The sequence below is a fragment of the Dasypus novemcinctus genome, chromosome X (genome assembly GCF_030445035.2).
Source record: "Dasypus novemcinctus isolate mDasNov1 chromosome X, mDasNov1.1.hap2, whole genome shotgun sequence".
Taxonomy (NCBI): Eukaryota; Metazoa; Chordata; class Mammalia; order Cingulata; family Dasypodidae; genus Dasypus; species Dasypus novemcinctus.
The window spans coordinates 131852523-131858469 of record NC_080704.1 but is presented as its reverse complement, the minus strand read 5'-3'; the positions used below and the strand labels follow the sequence as shown (position 1 = coordinate 131858469).

General features: G+C 40.5%; 1 pseudogene; it reads left to right on the top strand.

Moving 5' to 3' along the window:
- The first annotated feature begins 4372 nt into the window (after positions 1 to 4372).
- On the top strand, positions 4373 to 5732 carry LOC101440093 (tubulin alpha-1B chain pseudogene; annotated as a pseudogene).
- The last annotated feature ends 215 nt before the right edge of the window (positions 5733 to 5947 follow it).

Here is a 5947-nt window from a genome sequence, read left to right as displayed (position 1 = left end):
GAAGGAGACAAGTTAGTTCAGTGGAAGAATGTCTGCTTTGCTTGTATGAAGTCCCTAGATCCTGGTACTTCTTAGAGAAGTGATCCACCTGGTTATCAGGCAACCAACTGAAACTTTATGAGAGGGAAAATAGACATTCTCTTTGTATTAACATTTTTTCTCTCTTTATTTTTTTAAATGTTACCTTAAAAAATATAAGAGGTCCCCATATACCACCTACCTCCCTCACTCCACTCCTCCCACATCAACAACCTCTCATCATCATGGCACATTCATTGCATTTGGTGAATATATTTTGGAGCACTGCTGCACCACATGGATAATGGTTTACATTGTAGTTTACACTCTCCCCAGTCCACACAGTGGGCCATGGCAGGAAATACAATGTCCAGCATCAGTCCCTGCAGTACCACCCAGAACAAGTCCTGAAATGTCACCATATCATATCTCTTCTTCCCTCTCCCTACCCTCAGAAGCTACAGTGGCCACTTCCTACACATCAATGCTAAAATTTATTTCATTACTAATCACAGTAGTTCCATAGTAGGATATCAGTAAGTTCACTCTAATCCATACTCTATTCCTCCAGCCTGTGGATCCTGGGATGGTTATGTCCACTCCACCTCTGAATCAAGAGGGTCTTATATCCTGCATGGCTAATGAATGGAATTCCACTGCTTACAGCCATAGACTCTCGTGGTTCCCTGGAGTAGTGACTGACAATCCTCACCTCCCTTTTAGCTGACCTGGCTAAGTCCAACAAACCGGAGTGTAGGTATTGCAACTCTGCTGAGGCTCAGGGCCAAGTTGGCATATAGACAGTCTGAAGATTCAAGTCTCATGAGCATAAACCAACCCAAGCACCAACCACAGGTTCAGGAAAAGTGACAGAAGAGGCATGCACATAGAGGTCACATCTGAGTCCAACTCCATCACACACAGGAGCACAAATTGCGAAGTAGAGCCCATTGGCAAGGCACTAAACTTCAGAGCCATCTGTAATAACTGTAGAGCCTGGGTGTCTCCATAGCACTCAGGAGTACCACTACCTGAGATTTTATCTATTTTTACTGTCTTTGAGTCCCTGCTGAGATGTGCATAAGCATGACACCTATAATGACCTCCCAATTCATTTTGAAGTCTCTCAGCCATATAAACTCATTTGTCTTTACCATTGCCCCCATGTATTCAAAGTTTTTTCCTAGTTGTATCTCCAGCTGGTACTTGATAGTAATCCCATGGGACAAGGGTGACTCATCCCTGGGAGTCATGTCCCATGCTGTGGGGAATGTAATGCATTTACATGCTGAGTTTGGCTTAGAGAGTGGCCACATTTGAGCAACATGGAGGCTCTCAGGAGGTAACTTAGGCATCCTGCAGCTATAGGCCTAGTTTAAATTTCAAGCACAACAGGCTCATAAGCATAGTTCTCAGTATCAAGGGTCCATCATTGGACCTTCCTTCTTCACTTGACTTTGCCTTATACTTGTGGGATTGCTGCTGTTCCATTTGCGGAGTGCAACAGAGTTTCCTGGAATGAGAACTCAGCCCTCCCTCAGTTGTCATGTGAAACTTGTTTATGTATGACTGATATAATTCAATATTTTTTTTAGAAATACAGTCTTTCTTCTGGGAACCAAAGAAGAAAATAAATGATTAAGTCTTTTTTTTTTTAAAGGTTTATTTATTTATTTAATTCCCCCAATCCCCCGGTTGTCTGTTCTCTGTGTCTATTTGCTGTGTCTTGTTTCTTTGTCCGCTTCTGTTGTCATCAGCGGCATGGGAAGTGTGGGTGGCACCATTCCTGGGCAGGCTGCACTTTTCTTTCCCACTGGGCAGGTCTCCTTACAAGTGCACTCCTTGCGCGTGGGGCTCCCCTACACGGGGGACACCCCTGCGTGGCGCAGCACTCCTTGCACGCATCAGCACTGCACATGGGCCAGCTCCACACGGGTCAAGGAGGCCCGGGGTTTGAACCGCGGACCTCCCATGTGGTAGACAGACGCCCTAACCACTGGGCCAAGTCCGTTTCTCAAATGATTCAGTCTTAATGCAGAAAATTATGTAGCTGTTGAAAGGATTACATTAGGACTACACATTTACCAAAATAGACAAAGCTAAAATGAATATTGTTGATATAAAATTTGCACATTTTTGTATAGCATTTTTAATACATAATAATACATTTCTATGCATATATATATATAAGTATAATAAAAATATGAAAACATAGATGGTATAATAGGTATCTATTACATTGTAATAAAATTATCTCAAAGTTTAGCTGAATAAAACAACAAAGTTTTATTATTTCACAGTTTTTGGGGAACAGAAATCCAGATGCAGCTCACCTGGGTGACTCTGGGTCAGATTATCTCCTGAGATTGTAGTCAAGCTGTTGTGCAGGTATTGCACAAATCACAAGACTGCACTGAGGCTGAAGATGCCAATATCAAGCTCACTTTTGTGGTTATTTGTAAGTTTCAGTACCTCACACACTAATAGGCTAGAGGCCTCAGTTCCCTGCCATGCCACATAGGCATGGACATAGAGTTGCTCACTTCATGGCAACTGGCTTCTCCAGGGCACAAGATCCAAGAGTGATTTAAAGAAAGTGTTCACAGTCTTTTGGTAATCTGATCGTGAATATTATTTCCCGTTGCTTTTGCCATATTCTGTTTGTAACAAGCAAACCATTAAGTCCAGTCCACATTCAAAGGGAAGGGATTATAACAGAACATGAAAACCAGAAAGCAGAAGTCATTGGAGCCATCTTAGAAACTGCTTACTAAAATTGGGTATAATAAAATTTAAATACATATTTACATATTGGGGAGGGAGAGACCTGGAATGGATGGTATGGGAGAGTGCTTTACCTGCATCTATAACATTTTAATTTTTATTTTTTTATTATTATTTTAATTGTTTTTTTGGAAGATAGATTACAAAAAATGTTACGTTAAAAAATATAAGAGGTTCCCATATACCCCACACTCTACCCCACTCCTCCCATATCAACAACCTCTTTCATCATTGTGGCACATTCATTGCATTTAGTGGATACAAACTGGAACACTACTGCACTGCATTTTATTTTAATAAAAGAATGTTTGCTTGTTTGATAGAGAAATATGGGTAGAGAGGTCATTTCTGCAAAGGCAGAAAATATAATGAAAGTAAAAGCAAGGAAGCAGGGAACTACCTTGTGAATGTGAGAAAGGGAAAGTAGTTTGTTATGCCTAAAGCCATAACTTTACCTCTTGGCTTCTAAATAGTGCTTAATATATTGTCTTGAAAAAATATATCTTTAATAAAAGTTTTTCAATGTTCACTGAAAACAGAAAAATTTACTTCTAAAATAAAGACTTTGATATTTTTGGATAAACTGCTACCAAGTGGTTAGAACTATCCCGTAGTTGCTTTGCTAGTGATTTGACAGGTTGTTTGAAATCTCAGAAGTTTTATGAATGATATTCATAAAATTTCCATCCATTATTTGTCTAAAATATCATCTATTGGGAGAATTACTTGTAAATAAAACAAACCATTGTGCTATAGGTATTTAAAATAGATTTGGAAAAAACTAGATGCCTATGGTGTGAATCAATAACTTTTAAAAAATAATCTTTGCTTTTCTTTTATTGATTCACACAGAAATATTTTCAGTTTCCAGTCAAAAAAACTGTTGATTGGGTCAGGGTGCTGATCTTTCAATGGCTCTTTCTCTTCTCCTAGGTTGTGCTCACTAAAGTATATTCTTTTTCACATTTTAAAAAGTGAGTCTCCTACTTCCTTTATCTACAAGCAGGAAAAGAGCAAGGAAGAGAAAAAATGTTACAGGGGAGAAATAGGTAATGGAAAATGTAAAAGAAGAATGTAATGTAAAAGTTCCCAGTGTCTGCTTCCTGGACCAGAAAACTTTCACTTTATTCCATTTCAGTTTCTCCCTTTCTAGGAGCAAGCAAGTTTTACATGTAAAATGTTTATATGTGAAATTTTCAAGTTATTCATTGATTCAAGTGCCTAATTCCCTTTAGCAACTCACTAGAAGCTGCTTAAAATAGTTTCTCTACTTGCAAATTGCCCCACTTAAAAAAGACTTATTTAAAACAGAAAGAAGCATTTGGGGCAAAAATTGTTACCGATTTTAAACAAAGATTTAAAATGGTTTCCTTAGAAAAAAAACAAGGATTTATTCTTCAGATTTCAGGATATTAGTATCAGGACATTCCACTAATTCTAGAAGAAGAAATATTTAGGACAAAATAGCCCCTAGTAGTGTGTAACTTACCTCGACTCTTAACTTGTCAGAGATGGTAACTGGGACCTGGTGTCTCCTCCTGTCGTTTTGGCCTTCCATCCCATAGTCACCATGCATGAGTGCATCTCCATCCACATAGGCCAAGCTGGCATCCAGGTTGGCAATGCTTGCTGGATGTTCTATTGCCTAGAACATGGCATCTGGCCCAATGGCCATTGGGCCAGATGCCAAATGACAAGGCCATTGTGGGAGAAGATGACTCCTTCAATACCTTCTGCAATGAGACCAGAGCTAGCAAGCATGTGCCCAGGGCAATATTTGCAGAACTGGAACCCAGGTCATTGATGAAGTTTGCACTGGTGCCTACCACCAGCTCTTCCACCCTGAGGAGCTCATCACAAGGAAGGGGCTGCCAATAGCTCTGCCCACAGGCACTACACTCTTGGTAAGGAGATCACTGACCTGGTCCTGGAGAGAATTCACAAGCTGTCTGACCAGTGCACAAGTCTTCAGGGCTGCTTAGTTTTCCACAGCTTTGGTGGGGGAACTTGTTCTGGATTCACATCCCTGATGATGGAACATCATTCTGTTGTTTATAGCAAGAAGTCTAAACTGGAGTTCTCCATTTACCCAGCCCCCCAGGTCTCCATGGCTGTAGTTGAGCCATACAACTTTATCTTCACAACCCATACCACCCTGGAGCACTCAGATTGTTCATTCATGGTAGACAATGAAGCCATCTATAACATCTTTTGTAGAAATCTCAATATCGATCTTCAACCTATACTAAACTTAAGTGCTTTTTTAGTCAGATTGTGTCCTCCACCACTGCTTCCCTCAGGTTTGATGGTGCCCTGAATGTTGATCTGACAGAATTCCAGGCCAACCTGGTGCCCTATTCCCATATCCACTTTCCTCTGGCCACATATGCCCCTGTCATCTCTGCTGAAAAAGCCTATCATGAACAACTTTCTTTAGCACAGATTACCAATGCTTGCTTTGAGCCAGGGAACTAGATGATGAAATGTCACACTAACCATGGTAAATGCATGGATTGCTGCCTTTTGTAATGTGGTGACACAGTTCCCAAAGCCATCAAAGCTGCCACTTCCACTATCAAGACCAAGCATAGCATCCAGTTTGTGGATTGGTGTGTCCCACTGGTGTCAAGGTCAGCATTAATTACTAGCCTCTCATTATGGTACCTGGTGGAGACCTAGCCAAGGTCTAGTGAGTTGTGTGCATCATGAGCAACACCACAGCCATTGTTGAGGTCTGGTCACACCTGGGCCACAAAATTGACCTGAAGTATGCCCAGTATCCATTTGTTCATTGGTATGAGGGTGAGGGAATGGAGGGAGGAGAGTTTTCTGAGACCCATGATGATGTAGCTGCACTTGAGAAGGATAATGAGGAGGTTGAAGTGGATTCTGTTGAAGAAGAGGATGAGGAAGAAGGGAAGGAATATTAGTACCCATTTTTCTCAGCCCTACAACATGTCACATTCCAAGTACTTCAACTTCTACATTAGCTGACAAGGCGTTTAAGTTCTCCGGTTAGTTTGTCTTCAATTGATTGTGTTCAAGCCATCAATTATAGTTGATGAATCAATATTATTATAATTATATTATTAACTATAATTCATAATTTACATTTGGCTTCACTGTTTATGTTGTTCACTGGAAT